Raw genomic sequence first — 20,709 nt, 5'->3', positions numbered from 1 at the left:
ACATGCTCTCTTGCCTGCTGCCATGTAAGACGTGTCTTGCTTCCCCTTCACCTTCCACTATGATTGTGAGGCCTCCCCAGCCATGTGGAACTATGAGTCAGTTAAACCTCTTTTCTTTATGAATTACCCAGTCTCGGGTATGTCTTTATTAGCTGCATGAGAACAGACTAATACAGTCAACCTCACGCTACAATCTTTGTCACTATTTGGCTTACTTACTATAGCAGCTAAGTTCTTATTAAATCCATACCCATTCCATTTTTATCCTTAGTTACCTCTTCCTTCATGTCAGTGCCCTTCACTATGCATTTGTCCAATCTGCGTCATCACATTAAGGGAAAGCTTGCCTGCTTCTTGAATTCATTTTTTTCTTCTTCTAAGAGTGTCATACACCAAAGTTCACTTTCATTCCTAGTACTAAACATTTTTCACTTCTGCTTTATTATGCAAGCCTTCCCTTCTCTTTTTTTTCAAAACCCTTAAAACAATCTTTGTTTTGTTCTTTGACTCTTTTTATTACCTTCTTCTATTCTTTTTGCAGTCAAATTTCTGACATGGTTTATGCCCCTTACCCCAATATTCTATGCAAACACACCTTCAACCCCTGTGCAATATCTTCTGCTCCTACTCACTAAGGTGGAACTGTTCAAGGTCATCACCCAAGTTGGTTCACAAAATCTAATAACACTTTAAATGGCGTATCTTTCTTTCCTTTTGTTCTCTATTTCATTCCGCTGGTGGCCTTTCTCTGTCATAAGAAAAAGAAAACAAAACAACTTTATTACATTTTTCTCAATGGGTTCTCTTCCTAGTGTCCTATCCTGTATCTTTTCATGTTCTCAACAATCTGTTTATGACAAGGATTTCATAGTAGTGCCTTCACCTCAAGGAAAGTGGAACCAGCTGATTCTTTAACTTCTGTACAAATCTTCAAGTCCTGGATCCTCTATTTTTGTGTTCATCTGGATGCCCGTGAGATTAAGAAATACTTTCTAATAACATGTACTGCAGAGGCTTGTTGTTTGCATTCAGAGAGATAGTGTGCATACAAAATTCCTGACACATATTAAGCATTCAATAAATGCTAGATAAGATTGCTACTAGTTGCTAGGCACAGTGGCTCATGCCTATAATCCCAGCACTTTGGGAGGCCAAGGCAGGTGGATCACAAGGTCAAGAGATCAAGACCATCTTGTCCAACATGGTGAAACCTTATCTCTACTAAAAATACAAAAATTATTTTTATATTTAAAAATATTGGGCATGGTGGCATGGGCACCATATTGGGCATGGTGGCATGCGCCTGTAGCCCCAGCTATTTGGGAGGTTGAGGCAGGGGAATTGCTTGAACCCAGGAGGCGGAGGTTGCAGTGAGCCAAGATCACACCATTGCATTGCACTCCAGCCTGGTGACAGAGTGAGACGCCATCTCAGAAAAAAGATTGCTACTGGTATTGTTTGTCAAATACACAAATATATAAAAACTAGTTTCTTCTTTTGTTGTCTATCACTTCTACCACGACAAAATATTATATCACCTCTTTTCACCACAGTAATTATCTACATCCACTCACTGTTATTCAATAGGCTCAATGAATTGTTCTGTCTTCCAATTTTATAATGGAAAGACGTTTTGAAATAAAACATGGGACCAAAGTAAAATATCCATATGTATTTATGTCAATGGTGGTATTTAGTATTGGTAGGGCAGGTGTTGGTTCCCATTTACTTTCTATTTTATTCATGCCATATTTATATTTTGGCATTAATTGCATATGATTCCATGTATTCTATAGCTCCAGACATATTGAGCTATTAATAGCAATATTCTGAGTGCCTCTGATTGACTAAATTGACCAGATGCTGATCCACTTAACAGCAATGAGGCCTTCAGCACACTTTTCCCCATTTCTTGATTAATACTTTGTACAAGACTGAACCAAATTCTTTCTGAAGTCAAGATAAATTATATCTAATGCTTCTCCCTGATTTACTAGCCCATTATTCTGTCAATAGAAAGATATCTGCTACCACTGTGACAGAATTTGTTCTTCATAAAGCCCCGTGTGTTTCCCAGTATATCATTCCAGCCTAGGTGTTAAAAATAGGATTTTAGCTCTTTTTTTGAAGATTATTTTATAGCTGTAATTTTAAGGGTGGGGCCTCTTTACTTTAAAAAAAAAAAAAAAGTCTTTATTTTAACCCCAAGAGCTCTCAAAGAAGCTAAAGACTAAAATTATACTAGACATTCCTTCAGATTTTAGCAGCTTAATTAAACAATCTTTATATATTCTTCCTTTACTTGCATTTTTCATTTTCATTCATAAATTCTGTATTGCTCCTCATAGTTTTCAGATAACAATTGACTGTTTCTGTAAGTATTCAAAGAAAGCACTAATTTTTTATTTTTAAGTATGCATAGCCATACTTTAAATAAAGACCAATGCTTTTTTTACTTTTTGTGCATGACTAATATGTTTACAGAATGTCTGTCATACATGGCATCCCTTTCCTTGTGTGAATTTGCTGTATTTTATCTATAGGATAATATTGGTATTTTGTATATCTTGACTTATTTTGTACTTTGAATGGTAACGTCAATTTGGCCCTGATTTACTAAACAGGTTGTCATTTTTGCATGCCATTCATTTTTGGCAAATATTTGTTCACTACATTCAATTGAGTATTAATAATAGAAGATGACGAAAGAGCAAAGATTTTAATGGGAAATACCAGTTAAGGCATTCAACTATCAGTTGAATCTATACAATGTTAATTCCTACCTTAGTATTAATTTTCTTCATTTTTATTTACATGTGATTTATATTTGATATTTATATTTTCTGCCTTTTGCTGTAGATAAATTCAAGGTGATGCACATAAATGTATAGATTAGCAAGAAGAACGAAAAGCATTTAAAATTGGACAAAGGGAAAATAAAGTTTGGGAAGAAACAGAACCAAAATGACCTTAGAATAAAATACCTGTTCAGACATGAGCCTCAGATTTAAGTATAAGCTTCTGGCAGCCAACACAGAGAAGGAGACCAATCAGTTACAAAATATAAAAGCACATATTAATTCTTCAGGACAATGCTAATATTGCTAAACTGATATTGGAGAATTTCCATTGTGCAATGTCCACCCCAGGGCCTGGCTCCTAAAAATTCTTCAAGATTAGAAATTTTAAAAATGAATGAATGGATAAATATGTTAATTATTATTATCATATTTTTATAATGCTTACAAGTGCAGCAATGAGCTTTAAAGAGCAATTTCTTATGAGAGACTTCAACACGGGCTGATGCCATCACTCCAAACCCTATTGTTGGAGAGCAAGTCCAGAATGAGGTGAGAAGGATTCATTCTTTGTAGTGGCTTTCTAAGGGATAGATGTTAGAATAGCTGAGGAAGCAGGGCACATCTTTCAGGTGTACCTTCTTAACTATTCAAGCAGTGAGTTTAAGATCTCTGCTCACATTCAGGCCAGTATGGGCCTTGCATTAAACAGCCAGATAAAAGTGAGAAAACTGACCTCCTGAATAATTTCAAAGAATCTGCCACAAACACAAATGGACAGAAAGATTATTTCATTCAAAAGATAGTCTTAGTCTGCTCAGACGGTCATAACAAAACACCACAGACTGGATGGCTTAAACCACAGACGTTTATCTCTCAGAGTTCTGAAGGCCAGAAAATCCAAGCTCAAGGTACAGGCAGATTTGGTTTCCGGTGAGGGCTCTCTTCCTAGCTTACAGACAGCCCTGTTCTCACTGTGCCTTCATATGGTGGAAAGAGAGAGCAACCTCTGGCCTCTCTTCCCTTTTCTATAAATACTCCAGCTCACCCTCAAAACCTCATCTAAACCTAATTACCTCCCAAGTCCCTGTCTCTAAATACCATCACACTGGTAGTTATGGCTTCAACATATGAATTTGTGGGGAGGAGGGGAGCACACAAACATTCAGTCCATAACATACAGAAAGAGTATTCCTTTCTGCACAGTTTGACAAAAGTGATTAAATAATGTTTACTACACTGAAGTATCATTGGTTGGATATTTTCTCTGCTTATTTCAGCCCCCAAGTTATCAATCTTATTCTTGCTATCATGATTATGACAAAGAGGGCAGGCATTTAATTGATATGTTGTATTAAAACACCTTTTTTTTTCTTTTTTTTTTTTGAGGTAGAGTCTCGCTCTGTCATCCAAGCTGAAGCACAGTGGAGCTATCATAGCTCACTGTAGCCTGCAGCCTCGAACTCCTGGGCTCAAGCAATCCTCCTATCCTGGCCTCCCAAAGTGCAAGGATTACAGGTGTGAGCCACTCTGTCTGGCCCTATTTTTAAAAACAGTGAACCTGGAGCAGTGGCATGCTCCCGTAGTTTCGGCTACTCAAGACGCTGAAGTGGGAGGAATGTTTGAGCCCAGGAGTTTGAGGCCAGCCTGGGCAATATATTGAGACCCTATCTTAAAAAAATTGATGGAAATTTTAAGATTCCTGCTCACCTGACACTCCCTAAAGTTTTTCCACCCTTAGACTACCAGAAACCATTGTATGATCATCAAGAACTAAATGGTAAGCACTTGACCAAACATTTAGGTGGTCCAGAATTCTTTTATACAGTACTTAATAAATGATTGTTATTATCCTCAATTGTCAGGAAGGATTAAATTAAAAATACTTCCAAACAAAACAAGAATCAATAAATTGGACCTTAGCTTACAGGTTAAATAATATTGATTCTTCTTCATAATGTCAGTCATCAATCATCATCATCATCATCACTGTCATTATTGTTTAAGTCCTTATTTTGTATCAGATCTTTTTCTAGGATTTTCATATTTGATTATCTCATCTAATAGTTACAAAATATATCTGGAGTGGATATGATTATGCCAATTTTACAGATAGAAAAACTGAAACACAGATCCTAATTATTTGCTAATATGTGACAGAGATTGGGTTAGAATTTACAGCTTCCAAAGAAGAAATGGTTATCTTGAGTAATCTCAAATGAGAATCAAATGAAAAAGAGACAATCTACCCCCTTTTCTGTATTTACACTTTAGTGATAAACACCTACAAGTCCAATTAGGTTAGGGTTTGAGATTACAAGAAAATAGCCTGCTCTTCCTCTAATATTCTGAAAAGCTTAGCAAAATTTTTAAAAGTGGATTTTGTTCAGCATGACTGAACAAATGAAATGATCAGCTGAATAATCTGACATTTTATCCCATGTAGACATATAGATGAGAGTGATAGGTACAGAAAGCCATTTGCCGGCAGATTTTGGAGAAACTAGTAGTATTGTACAGGGCACTTTTGGAAAAAAATTCCATGCTATCAACAAAGAATGGGAGTTACTGTTAAACGTGTATTATTTCTGGGCATAACCAAGTGATTCAGGTACCAAAGCTATAAATCTGGCCTTTGTCAAGTGCAATAAATTTACCTGCAAATATCATTTCAACGGGGAAAAATTTGAGCTTATGGTGCTGGATACTAAATGTAAAATCTTTATCTCAAAAGACGAGAAATTGAGAATCAACACTGAAAATTCTTGTCCTGGAGACAGTCATAAATTTTAGAAAAATTCCATAAGTTAAAATGTAGACCCAGTAATAGTGTTTTGTGGTTCTCACATATTTTTTGATAGCAGCTTTTAACCCAAATATCAAACCTTTTATGACCATTACAAATCTCTGACTTCCGATTATCCTGGTTAAGGCTTTAATCTTATCAACTTTCTATCCTTCATCCACAGAGAAAAATTTTACTTTTGAGCATGTTTGAGTTATAGATGTATTGAACTGGATGTTGACACAAGGAAGAATGTTCTAGTGGCCTCGTTCTGAGTTCAGAAAAACTCATTCATTCATTCATCATTCAGTAATATTAATTGAGCATCTAAAGATTCTACTATTCTTTGGAAGGGCTCCATAAGTAAAAAGGGAAACACTTGAGTATATAACTTGCTTCTCCTTTGTATCTTTTTTGTTCACATCCTCTTGTTTTGATTCTGTCCATGGGGATTCGTAACTTGGAAATTAAGCAAATCTTAGCCTTCTATGACCCAACTTCTCTGTCACCCCCATTGTTACCAAAATTCTAACAAACAAGTAACAATCTAATGATTTCCAAAGGAGTAAGATGTTATTGGTAAAATGGTTAATCAAATTTCCAGGAGTCAGAGAGAAAAAGCAAATAGCTTAGCTTAGATATAAACTGCATAGGCATTGTCTATTAAAATATGTTTTTAAATATCCTGAATATTCATGAAATTTTCTAGAATTATATTTTTAAAATAACCTATAGATTATAGTTCCCTCTGGGTAGAGCCATTGAGGGGCTAGGGTTCAAGAGTAGGAGAAAAACTTTTTTGTGTTACTTGAAATTTTACCCTGAACTTAATTTACCGTTCTAAAAATACAAGAGAATTAATGTATTATTTATTTTCTATGTAAATTTACCACAATATTTTCCCCAAATCTCCCACAAACTAAACAGCTTTTTGCATAATCCAAATGCAAAATTATATAAATTCTAGTAGTATATAGTCAAAATAAGATAACTAATAACAACCCCAATACATACACAAGTAAATATTCCTTAAAATGCCACTTATAACAAAAGGTAATTATTCATTTCAATACTTCAAATTTTAATTTGATTTATAAAATTTGGTATTATTTTGTATTTCAAAAAAGTATGTGTTAATTTTATATTTATGGTAAAGACATTGGACATATTTATAGACAACTCCCCTATTGCTTGAAAACAAAGTTGACAGGTCTATATAAAGATAAAAAAAGTAATATATATTTCTCAGAATTATCTTAAATGCATACATTTTACAGGTCAGGTGAATAATTTAAAGATAAGAAAAAGGAAAAACTTTATTTTGCACAAGGTCAAAATAAGTAAAATGATTTACATGTTAAAATTGTTCAGTGGCTCACGCCTGTAATCCCAGCACTTTGGGAGACCAAGGAAGGAGGGTGGATCACTTGAGCTCAGGAGTTCAAGATAAACCTGGCCAACATGGGAAAACCCCATCTCTACAAAAAATACAAAAATTAGCCGGGTGTGGTGGCACATTTCTGTGGTCTCAGCTACTTGGGAGGCTGAGGCAGGAGAATTGCTTGAACACAGGGAGGCAGAGGTTGCACTGAGCCAAGATTGCACCACTGCACTCCAGCCTAGGCAACAGAGCGAGACTCTGTCTCAAAAAAAAAAAAAAAAATTTGTTAATATAGAAATAAATTAGAAATAACATATCTTCTTATATGTAAATTGTTAATAAGGTTGCATTTGGATATATTTCATATTATTTGATTATTTTAACTGTGGACTTCTAGTCTGAGGAATGTATCCAGTATTCAAATGACACATTAACAAGTATTTTCCAGTCTCTAAATTGCTCTATAAAGAAGTAACTGATGGCCACAGTGTTTCAAATATCAAAAACAAGATAATATCCAGTTTCACTATTTTTTCTTCAAATAACATAAGAAGAGAGTTTGAGTTAATAATCAGTTTGCTTCATTTGCTGAGGTTGCATTCACTAGATTACACATGTCAAAATATGCAGAATGTGAGCACATGAATACTTCTTATGAAAAGAAAAATGAAAGCCCCTCTCTCATAAATGCTTTTCTCACCAGCAACAGATTTTATATGAAAGGGATAGTACTTTCTCTACCAACTTTTTATATTGCTTTTCAGGTAGCAAATAGAGACTTACTAAAGTTAGTAATAGATATTATACAGTATTTGCTTTACTCTAAATGAAATAATGTGATATGCTTCAGCCCCTTCCCCTGCCAGATTGTTTTTTTTAAATTCTGAGTAATGTCTGTTCAGTCACCGTAAAGACACTACTAATATGGGCTGTGGCCAAAGACCCTAAGTGGCTATGGTGTTCAGGACAGTTTCATACTGTGAGAGTTACTATTTAGGTGGGTCACTTTGGTGCAGCTGTATTGGTTCTTAAAACATTGAAATGCTCTCTTACAGGTAGGCATATAAAAGCTGTTCCGCTAGGTGCAGGCCTCTACCAGATGCCCGTGGCCTGCCAGCATGTAACCATCTGGCTACTCAATGCTATTATCTGGCCTCACAGAAGTCTCTTGTATTCAGTTCCGGTAATAACAGTGCTCTCGATCCTGACTGGATAGAATGGTAAATATTTTGAATATCCACTCATTGAACAATGAAAACTATTTTCATGTCCTATAATGACTTTGAAGTGTCCAGACATTCAGACACCAGAGCTTTTACTTGGGTTCTCTGTGATATATTTTACTGCTATCACATCATAACATAACGCAATTTTAAATGATACTACACATACAAATACAGCCTGGCACATTTGCATGAATACAGTACCTCATTTTTTTCTTCACTTCAAGTAATGTATCTTGGAGTGTAAATTCTACTTCAATTGGTGTTATATTCTGCTTTCTTCTCCAAGAAGTATGTCATTACTCATTGTAACACTAATTTTATTTCAATATTCTATGCCACTGCACTTTTTCTTTTTCCGTATTCTTTAATGTAAAAGGTTTTGACCTTTTTTAAATTTAAATTTACTCATTATAAGCAAATAAAAACATCAGACTACATTTTGTTTTCTAGTGTATTCATGCCTGATTATGTTTATATCAAAATTTATATTAATTTATGATAAATTATTTCTCTTTTATATTTATATTTTACATAGGCCACTATAACATTTTTCTATAATGATTTAAATGTAGATTATGTTATTTATGTACTTTAAGTTAGTAGATGAGTCATTAAAATTGCCTTTTAAAAAGAAGACAATGAGTCTAATAGGGTTAAGAAGTATTAGGATAAGTTAATTTATTACAAATTAACTTTTCAAATTAGTATATGAAATGAAAGATTACACAAATAATCTGATTTCCTGTGCTCTGAAGTTGTCTTCAATTATAATAGCTAACACTTATTACCCCATCCCTTACTGTCACCAAGTACCACTGTAAGCATTTTACATATATTAACTCATCCAATCCTCACAATACTTTTATGAGACAGTATTCTGATTAGCCTTATTTCATGGATATGAAACTGAGACATAGAGAAAGTCAAAGCACTTAGCTAAAATACCTATCTGAAGATTTTTTAAAAAATTAAATCTAGTGGGTTGGTTAGAATAGGTAGGCAAACACTCTGAGAACAACTAGAGGGAAAATATATGTATATATGGTACCTATTAGCCCCTATGCTCACTACCTGGGTGCAATATACCTATGTAACAAACCTGCACATGTACTCCATGGACCTAAAATAAAAGTTGAAATAAGTTAATAAAGCAGTACATGCTGTAGAAACGAAGAAGAGACAGAGTACAATTTCAGAGAGGTGAGTTGAGGGCTCAACTTTTTCCAGGGGACAGTTTTTAATTCTAAACCCAGCTAGAAACTGAGATTCTGGGGGCTAGGCAGACCAAAATGGACATGGAAAACAGCAGAGCTTTAGGTGGCCCCACTCGCTGGAGTGGACAAAATGGGGAAATTGAGGACATTCAACTACATGGCTGGGTTCCCCCTCAAGACATTTGATAAATTATGCAAGTTAATAAAGCAGGAAATGAGGAAGCTAAGCCAAAACCTCAGAAAAGCAGAGTGGTATTTCCTAAAGTACTTGAAAAACAATTCTGTCGGAAAGACCCAAGAATGCTGAGTAAAACAGCTGGGAAGGAAGTGGTGAATTAGGGTCTGCAGTGGCTCTTCATCTGGGCACACTTGCCAATTGGCCACAGCTAGTAACTAAGAGTCCAGGCTTGACACCTGGTAGAGAGTCACTGCTTCAGGAAAGTAATACTTTGAAATAAAAACAGTATTACAAGAAGAATCTATGCCTTTTAAGGTCCCATTGAATTATTGTTTTTTCTGCTGAAGCTTTCTGTTCACTTTCTGCTGCTCTTTTTCCCTTTTCATTGTCCATCCTTTGCTTCTCTCACATATGCCATATGCAGTCAAAACTAGTATTAAGTTATTTTTGGATAAGAAAAAATAGCTTAGATTTGTTTATTTTTCCCTATGCTATGGCAATATTCTACACACTTTAAATGTAGAAACTAAGCACAAAACAGCACCATGAAGGGGTGCAATTATTATTCTTTTTACATAGAGGTTGACATTGAGGCACAGAAAGGTGAAACAACTTGCCCAAAGTCCAAAGCTAATATGTAGCAAAATTGGGATTCAAGTCAGGAAATCTTGCTCCATAGTCCATGCTCATAACTAAGAGTCTCTACATTCCAACTCAACAAAAGTCTGAAAAGAGATGTATGGAAAGGGAAAGTTTCAGTAAGTACAGTAAATAAGGAAATACATAGTATTACAACCATATCAACAACAGAATCAGAGCATTCATCCTGTACTAAAATAAAGATTTTTCACTCCACAGGTTATAGTTGGTCTATTAACCAAAGTTCAGTTTATTAATGTGTCTTTTAAGATAGGGCTTGTGCTGGACATTCAGTCAACAGTTTTTTTAGTGAAGTACAGAGTTGCTTTTGAAGGCATGTGAATCAGACATACTCCATTTGGAACCCTTACTATTGTATTTGTCCATGTGACAATGGGCTTAAACTCAGCCTCTCTGAGCTTTGGTTTTCTTATTGAAGCAGGATATTTCCCAGACCCCTTCATGGGACGCATGACAGGGGAGCTCCATTTACTCAGCCCACAGCTCTCAACTCCTCCCGTGAAGGAGCACAGGAGCTAACAAAGCGAGAACTGGAGTACATGAGCACTGGAGTCAGCCAGCTACTCTGGTACCAGCAGGAGCAAGCTCTGCTCACTCAGACCTGTGTGTTTTATCTCTCACGGGAGGGGCCCGCAGATGAGTGGATGCAGGGGCTGGTACATGTGCCTTTGGGCGCCAGCAGGAGCCAACTCCATGCCAGCCCTGCCACAGCATCTAGGGGGTTTCTCTTGACCTCTGAAGCCCCAAAGGGAGTGCTACAGTGCTCTTTTAGCTCGGCCATCCATGGACGGCTTAAGGGTTAACAGCTCAGTGGACCCTCTGTCTTTTCACATGAGGCAGCTTTCTTCCACCAGCGAGGGGAAAGGGTCAGTGTGACAGCCTTTGCGTCTGCACTCATGGCTTCCGAGCTCTTGTCTGGTGGCCAGGGGAGATTAGGTTGCATGAACGAATTGAACGATGGTAAATGTGGGGGATTTTATTGCTGATGAACGTGACTCTCAGCAGGAAGGGGAGCTAAAAAGGGGACAGGGCAGGAAGGTAATCTTTCCCTGAAGTCTGGCCATCTCCATCTGGATTCTTCTCTGCAGTCAAGCTGCTTCTCTCCAATATCCAGCCATAGTATCCAATGTTCAGCTGCTGCTTCTCTCTGCCAGCTGAGTTCTGGAGTTTTTATAAGCACAGGATTGGGGAAGTTGGGCAGGGCCATGGGTGGTTTTGGAAAAGGCAACATTTGAGCAGGAAAACAGGAATGTATGTTTTCACTTTGGGCCATGGTCTCAAGCCTTTCAACTTGAGGGTGGGACTTCTCCAGGGACCTGCACTTTTCTACCTAGAATTTCTCTGCCTCCTGTCCCTATCATTAGCTATAAAATTAGAAAAAGAATAATTCTACCTAATAAATTTGTTTTGAGGATTTGACAAAATTATATAAAAGACCCTTTTAGTGCAGTGCCTATCAAAAGTGCTTAATATGAAGCAGTTATTTTATTATATGTGTGTGTAGGTAGATACATGGCTAAGAAAACAATAATTTCTTAGAAGAAATGCCAATAAAACAATAAAACACCTCATAAATAAAATGCATTTTAGCATGCTTTTCCTCTGGAGAAATAAATAAAAATCTTTAGATCTATGATTCATAGCAATCCTCATATAGACGGTATAGTAATTGGAACTGTGATATTCTTGTATCATGATAATCATACTTTCCAAGAATGTATGAGAATCCTTTTATGTTGGCTAATAGAGCTTCAACTAACAAATTATGAACTTGGAAGAAGCAAAGCTGCAGGATAGAAATATGACTGTGAAAGCATAATTTCTTAAATAATAAATTTAGAACTCTCTCCTAAATAACTTTTGCTTCATTTTAACATAATTGCCTCTCTTTTTGCCTCTTTATTTTTCTGAAAAAGCTGAAAAATGCAATGCAAGAGGTTATATGAATATTTTGAGAGAATGCCAATGACTGAAAATAAAATTTATTCCATGCTTGATGTATATCAATATTGCTTTCACATTTTTATTGTATTTGTTTTTCAGATGGAGAGACTGAGGTGTAGAGGGGCTTGCTTTATGTCAGATTTTGTGCTAGGAAACAAAGACGGAAATTTGAATTAGTCATGATCTCAGCCTTCAAGGAACTCTTACTCTAGCAATGAATATAGGCACATACTTGAAATGATTATAAAACTGGGTAGGTGTATAATGGGAATGGAAGAGCCAAGCAGGATGGGTCTCAGGCATTCCAAAGAAAAGGCACCAAAGGCATCATGGAGAATCAGAAAAGGCAAGTTAGCAGACAGGGAGACCAGTTTTACTTTAAATCCTCTCCTGTTAAGGGATTTTCAGAAGCCGTTAAACCTGAGTATCTATACATTCAGTATTGCTACCATGAGGAGTCACTCTTTGTTATTTAATTCAGGCATTTTGGCTCAAAAGAGTGATGCGAAGGATCTTTTGAGCTATTCATTTCTTCTTGGTTCTCAAAGAAAAAAGGAAGAGATCTCAAAGAGATCTCAAGGAAGTTAGTAATGAACTTCGTTCACTTGTCTGGTGCATCCTTTTTACTGCCTTCTTTTTACTCAATACATATGTCTGGTTATAATTCTAGGATATTTGGTATATATAAAAGCATAGTTCCTGATTAAGCACATTTTGTAGAAAATAGCCAGTTCCCGCTCCTAATCTATTTATTTTCTAATTGGAGAACTTACATGAGTATAGTAAATGGGAAACAAAAAGTATTTCATTTCTGTTGGAATTGCTTATTAAATTTGACTATTCGGTGTGCAGAGGGAAATTTTTACACAATAGATTTCATTACATAAAATACTAAATCTTGGCTGGGCACGGTGGCTCACACCTGTAATCCCCGCACTTTGGGAGGCTGAGGTGGGCGGATCATGAGGTCAGGAGGTCAAGACCATCCAGACCAACACGGTGAAACCCCGTCTATACTGAAAATGCAAAAAATTAGACTGGCGTAGTGGCAGGCGCCTGTAGTCCCAGCTACTGCAGGCTGGGAGGCTGAGGCGGAAGAATGGCGTGAACCCGGGAGGTGGAGCTTGCAGTGAGCAGAGATCGCACCACCGCACTCCAAACTGGGCGACACAGTGAGACTGTCTCAAAAAAAAAAAAGAACCTAAATCTTTCATATTCCAACTAAAAGTATAAACAAAATAAACTAACAATGGCAGATACCCAGTTGACAGTCCTCTGCTCTACCAGCGGATCTATTAAAGGTAGTAAGGAAGAGAAGGGAAGGGATGAACAGAGGGAGTATAGGGGATTTTTCAGGCAGTGAAATTCTTCTGTATGATACTAAAATGGTGGACAAGTAACATTACACATTTGATTAAACTCAAAGAACTTTAACATAAACTGTAGACTTGACTTAATAATGTTCCAATATTGGTCCATCAATTGTAACAAATGTACTACATTAATGCAAGATGGTAAAAATAAGGGAAACTGATGGTGAGAGGAGAGGGAGTATAAGGGAATTCTCCATACTGTCTGCTCAGTTTTTCTGTAAACTGAAAACTACTTTAAAAAATGAAGTCTATTTAAAAATTAAAATGACAAATTGAGGGAAGTTTTGTAATGAATTGATAAAGAATGAGTAATATACTTGACAAATAGAGATCTAATAAATCAATGATGATTTCAAACATACTAAGGACATAAGCAGATAAATCAGTAATAAACATGAAAAATATTGATATCATTAATGAAAATTAATGAAAAATTACACACTTTTCACTTATTCAACATTTTATAAAAACATGGGTTATATAACTTAAAAATATTTAAGTGCGTATAAAAATGCTCAATATACTTAGAGGTGCAGGTAAATGGGCACTTTCAAATCTGCAAGAAAAGCATAAATTAAGTTTGTAAAAGTTTAGAAAGCAATTTGATGATATATATCCGGAACATTTATCCACTCTTCTCTACATACTTTTTTTATTCATTTATCCAACAACTATTCTGAAATACCCAATGAGTCTATAGAACTAGACCTGCAGCAGTAAGCATGGCAAAAATTGTCCCCCAATGTCATGAAGCTTAAAATTTAGTGGAAAAGAAACTAAAAAAATTCAAAAAATTAATTCTTCATTATGATTGCTGTGAAGTAGGTGTACAAAAGGGTTTAACTTTATCTGTATTGTTAAAGAGAGAGAAATCAAGTTCAAGGAGAGACTAGAAAGATAAGCAGGAGTTAACTAGATGAAGGGAGTGTGACTCACTATATGAAAAGTAAGAGCATAATTGAAACCCTACGTCATGGAAGAGCATGGTAAGCTCAGGGGAACAAAAGGGCAGTACAACTGTAGGGAGACAGCTGCAAGGAGGATTTGGCCACTGTGAAAGTCTCAGATACTAAGACCAAACAGGGCCTGTGGAGACCCGAAGTCTCATGGCAAGTGTGCCCAAGAGCCTTGATAGAGGAAATTGGTACATGTGGTGAGGGATGGGGCATGTGAGGAATTCTATAAGGGCACCATAGTGGAACTCAGACACATAAAGAAAAATTTCCAGCCTACACTCCACTATTCAGAGGCTCAGTGTGTCTTAATTGAAATTTTCTGGGCAAGTATGTGCCTATGACTGAAGTAGGTGATCCTATAACAAAAGAGGATAGGCCACAGCTCCATAGAGATTATATTTAAGATGCTGGGATGAGAGAATATGAGATGAAACTATGGAGTATGGTGTTTAGCAGGATTAAAACTGTGTGTGCAGTTTGTGGGTGGGGAGAGAAAATGAGATATTGAAGTTTATTTCAGAGAAATTTTAGAAAGTTATGCTTTAAGTTATAAATACCACTGACTAGGAACTTGGTATGTGTACATTGATGGGAAATATGCCAGTCACAGGCTGTTTGTAAAATATAATTAAAGGAGAGGGTTTCTAGATGGGTGGAGCCCAGAGTTCTCTAGAAAGTGGTATAACAGTTGGGAGTAAATGGTGCTGTATTCCCAGAACCTCATGCTGGAGGATTTTTTTTTTTTTTCTTATTCTGGAATCTGTATCTTGGTTCTTTTTTTTTTATTATTATTTTTTAATTTTTCTTTTTATTTTATTATTATTATATTTTAAGTTTTAGGGTACATGTGCACAACGTGCAGGTTAGTTACATATGTATACATGTGCCATGCTGGTGTGCTGCACCCATTAACTCGTCATTTAACATTAGGTATATCTCCTAAAGCTATCCCTCCCTCCTCCCCACACCCCACAACAGTCCCCAGAGTGTGATGTTCCCCTTCCTGTGTCCATGTGTCTCATTGTTCAATTCCTACCTATGAGTGAGAATATGCAGTGTTTGGCTTTTTGTTCTTGTGATAGTTTACTGAAAATGATGATTTCCAATTTCATCCATGTCCCTACAAAGGACATGAACTCATCATTTTTTATGGCTGCATAGTATTCCATGGTGTATATGTGTCACATTTTCTTAATCCAGTCTATCATTGTTGGACATTTGGGTTGGTTCCAAGTCTTTGCTATTGTGAATAGTGCTGCAATAAACATACATGTGCATGTGTCTTTATAGCAGCATGATTTATAGTCCTTTGGGTATATACCCAGTAATGGGATGGCTGGGTCAAATGGTATTTCTAGTTCTAGATCCCTGAGGAATCGCCACACTGACTTCCACAAGGGTTGAACTAGTTTACAGTCCCACCAACAGTGTAAAAGTGTTCCTATTTCTCTACATCCTCTCCAGCACCTGTTGTTTCTTGACTTTTTAATGATTGCCATTCTAACTGGTGTGAGACGGTATCTCATTGTGGTTTTGATTTGCATTTCTCTGATGGCCAGTGATGGTGAGCATTTTTTCATGTGTTTTTTGGCTGCATAAATGTCTTCTTTTGAGAAGTGTCTGTTCATGTCCTTCACCCATTTTTTGATGGGGTTGTTTGTTTTTTTCTTGTAAATTTGTTGGAGTTCATTGTAGATTCGGGATATTAGCCCTTTGTCAGATGAGTAGGTTGCGAAAATTTTCTCCCATTTTATAGGTTGCCTGTTGAGTCTGATGGTAGTTTTGCTGTGCAGAAGCTCTTTAGTTTAATTAGATCCCATTTGTCCATTTTGGCTTTTGTTGCCATTGCTTTTGGTGTTTTAGACATTAAGTCCTTGCCCATGCCTATGTCCTGAATGGTAATGCCTAGGTTTTCTTCTAGGGTTTTTATGGTTTTAGGTTTAACGTTTGAGTCTTTAATCCATCTTGAATTAATTTTTGTGGCACAAGACAGAGGTGCCCTCTCTCACCACTCCTATTCAACATAGTGTTGGAAGTTCTGGCCAGGGCAATTAGGCAGGAGAAGGAAATAAAGGGTATTCAATTAGGAAAAGAGGAAGTCAAATTGTCCCTGTTTGCAGATGACATGATTGTATATCTAGAAAACCCCATTGTCTCAGCCCAAAATCTCCTTAAGCTGATAAGCAACTTCAGCAAAGTCTCAGGATACAAAATCAATATACAAAAATCACAAGCATTCTTATACACCAATAACAGACAAACAGAGAGCCAAATCATGAGTGAACTCCCATTCACAATTGCTTCAGAGAGAATAAAATACCTAGGAATCCAACTTACAAGGGATGTGAAGGACCTCTTCAAGGAGAACTACAAACCACTGCTCAATGAGATAAAAGAGGATACAAACAAATGGAAGAACATTCCATGCTCATGGGTAGGAAGAATCAATATCATGAAAATGGCCATACTGCCCAAGGTAATTTATAGATTCAATGCCATCCCCATCAAGCTACCAATGACTTTCTTCACAGAATTGGAAGAAACTACTTTAAAGTTCATATGGAACCAAAAAAGAGCCCGCATTGCCAAGTCAATCCTAAGCCAAAAGAGCAAAGCTGGAGGCAACATGCTACCTGACTTCAAACTATACTACAAGGCTACAGTAACCAAAACAGCGTGGTACTGGTACCAAAACAGAGACATAGATCAATGGAACAGAACAGAGCCCTCAGAAATAACGCCGCATATCTACAACTATCTGATCTTTGACAAACCTGAGAAAAACAAGCAATGGGGAAAGGATTCCCTATTTAATAAATGGTGCTGGGAAAACTGGCTAGCCATATGTAGAAAGCTGAAACTGGATCCCTTCCTTACACCTTATGCATCTTGGTTCTTTAAATGATTTGGTCGGAAAATTTTATTGTAGGAATGCTTGATGCCTGTATTGAACAAACTAAAATTTAACTGGGTCAAGGGCTTCTAAAATGGGAAATGGGAGAGGGTGGTGAAATGTTTATATGCTACAAACTGTTCTATTTTTGAGCTTGGATATTGTGCTCTCCTAATATATTATTATTGAAAGTAAAATATTCTGAACACTTTACTTATTTTTGTCCATTGGCCCTTTATCTGACATCTATCAGCTACAAGCAATGCCTAAATCACAAGTGGTATCTTGTGATCATTTGTAGATTGTAGACATTTGTATATAAGCCCAGATCCATATTACCATTTTTACATTCTTTACTACTCTTTATCCCTGCCCAGGAGCATCCAATTTCTGGGTTCTGAAGAAACTTAGCTGTAAGTTAGGGACCACCCATAGCTGAGTGCTTTGCTCAGCTAGCAGAAAAAAGAAAAGAAAAAGAAAGAAACAAAAGAAAAGAAAAGAAAGAAAAAGAAAAAGAAAGAAAGAAAAAGAAAGAAAGAGAAAGAAAAGAAAGAGGGAAAAGTACAAAGAATAAGTCAAAGTAGTACAGAAAAACCACGTTTTTAAGATCAGATATTAAGAAAATGTTTAAAAATAGAAAAATTAACACTGTACAGTCCATCATGATGTACTACCTGTTATTTCAAAAATGTAGCTGCATGCCTTTCACAAAAGTATAGCATTATTTCTTTAGGAGTTTGCTCTAAAATTATTCAGAGAAAGAGTGGTCCATAGACTTCTGAGTGCAGCTCAGTTTGCAATATGAGCAAATGATTTCTCTATTCAGTGTCAGAAATGAAAGACTGGATATTTTCCATAAGATGGTTGTCTAGTACATTTGTTTTGAATTGAGGGTTATTTTTTTTTCCTTTTAGTATCTATGCGTGTGTGTGTGTACTTTTTATATCTATTTTTTGTCAGTGTGTTTTCTTTGTAATTATACATAGAAATCTAGAACTGTGGGAGTTTAAGGGAAATCTTAAACTAAGGGAAATCTAGTATTTATGTGTTAGGCAAGTTCAATGCCAAATGTCACAGCGCAATTAACTCCCTCCTTCCATCTTTGACTGTTTCTGGTGTAATAGTGGGCCACCTGCATTCTCCACAGAAGAATGCCAAAATGGGTTTAAGACAATTATTTCTTTCAAGCAAAGTCAACCCCGAGACCATACTCAACTGAAATCACAAAGTACATATTGGATTTCCAGACCCAGTCCCCATTGTATTGCTTAAGGGACACAGCTGAGTTCCCTCAATCCATTGTATTCACAATTTCTCTTTGCATTCAGACTGAGAAAACTGGGGATATGAAGGTATGACAATTCCTTCATTCAAATCGTAGCCCTGAAAGTAACATTTTCAACAAAGTATTCAGACATTGCCTTAGGAAATCATTGAAAAGGCAAAACATTAGAGGTTTTAAGGTTAACAGTACAATCTAAATAGAAGTTGGTACTGAATACAGGAGCTTTTACTTGAAAGGAGTCGATGGCTCAGAAATATGATCTGCATGCAGCCTAAGTGACAACTTAAACAAAGAAAGCTGCTAGGCTTAATTCGAATGGATTCCATGAATGTGTTGTGGTATTATGAACTTGTTAATAGTAATAACACTAATGCATCTGCTCCATCTTTGTGCAGTTACCTAGACCACATTGTTTGACACTACCATTTTGTATTAACCTCCATCTGCTGTGCTATGTCTGTCATTTCTTTCACTATAACATAATGTGACAGAAGCTTCATTTACCTAAACTTATCTTGGCAACTTGTACTTCATTAAAGAGAATCTTGCAAGCATCAGTTAAAGCTTTCTTATCTGGCCATGCATAGCCAGGCTTCATAAATCATTCTTTCACTTTCCACTTTGCAGCTTCTCAAAAGGTAACATTATTGAATTCAGATCACTGGAAAAGAGCAGTACCAAAATGTTTATTGAACAGCTTTTAGACATTAAACTCAGCTCTAAACGTAGATGGTAATATTAACCAAAGCTTTTGGATGTAAAACTCAAGTCACTAGTTTACACAGTGCTATAAATACTCTTGATGGCAGCCACTTTAGCAAGTTGGTATCAACCTAGTGAAGAAAAGAATATTGTTAGCCCTTTGTTGCCCATTTCTTACTGTCTGAACTTCTTTGATATATTTATGTTAATTTAAGAAGATAGCGTTATCATTTACCTACGACCATCCACTTTGACTACTCTATTGGTTGGATAGTAAAATCCACATATATTTTTTAGTTTCTCCATGTACGTGAGATCATGCTGTATTTATTCTTCAGTGCTTGGCTTATTTCACTTAACATAGTGTCCTCTAGGTTCATCCATGTTGTGGCAAATGACAGGACTTTATTCATTTTATGACTTAATATTATTCCACTGCGTATATGTCACATATTGAAATTTATTCATCTGTTGATGAACACTTGGGTTGATTTCCTATCTTGGCTATTGTGAATAGTGTGACAATAAACATGAGAGTGGAAGATATCTATCTGACACACTGATTTTCCTTTGGATATATACCCAGTAATGGGATTGTTGGATCATATAATAGTTGTATTTTTAATTCTTTAAGGAATCTCCATATTGTTGTCCATAATGGTTGTACTAATTTACATTCCCACCAACAGCATGTAAGAGTTCTGCTTTCTCCACATCCTCCTCAGCATTTGTTATTTTTTGTCTTTTTGAAAATTGCCATTCTAACTGGGGTGAGATGATATGTCATCATGGTTTGATTAGCATTTCCCTGATGATTACTGATGTTGAGAATTTTTGCATATACTTTGACCAATTGCATATCTTATTTTGAGAACTGTCTATTCAGATATTTTTCCCATTTTTTAATCTGAATTTTTTTTTTTTTTTTTTTTTGCTATTGGGTTGTTTGGGTTCCTTAGATGTTCTGAATATTAACCCCTTGTCAAATGCATAGTTGGTGAATACTTTCTCCCATTCTGTAGGTTGTCTCTTTACTCTGTTGATTGTTTCCTTTGCTGTAATCAGCTTTTTAATTTGGATGTAACCTCGTTTGTCTATTTTGCTCTTGTTGCCTGTGTTTTTGAGGCCTTATCCAAAGAATTCTTGCCCAGACCAATGTCATGAAGCATTCCCCTCTGTTTTATTCTAGTAGTTTCATAGTTGTTTCAGGTCTTCCATGTAGGTCTTTAATCCATTTCGAGTTGATTTTTATAAGAGGTAAACTAAAATAGTGGTTGTCAGAGACTGGGGAGAAAAGCAGGGGAATGGGAGAGG

The sequence above is a fragment of the Pongo pygmaeus genome, chromosome 3 (genome assembly GCF_028885625.2).
Source record: "Pongo pygmaeus isolate AG05252 chromosome 3, NHGRI_mPonPyg2-v2.0_pri, whole genome shotgun sequence".
NCBI classification, from domain to species: domain Eukaryota; kingdom Metazoa; phylum Chordata; class Mammalia; order Primates; family Hominidae; genus Pongo; species Pongo pygmaeus.
Note: the sequence above shows the minus strand (reverse complement) of the source record.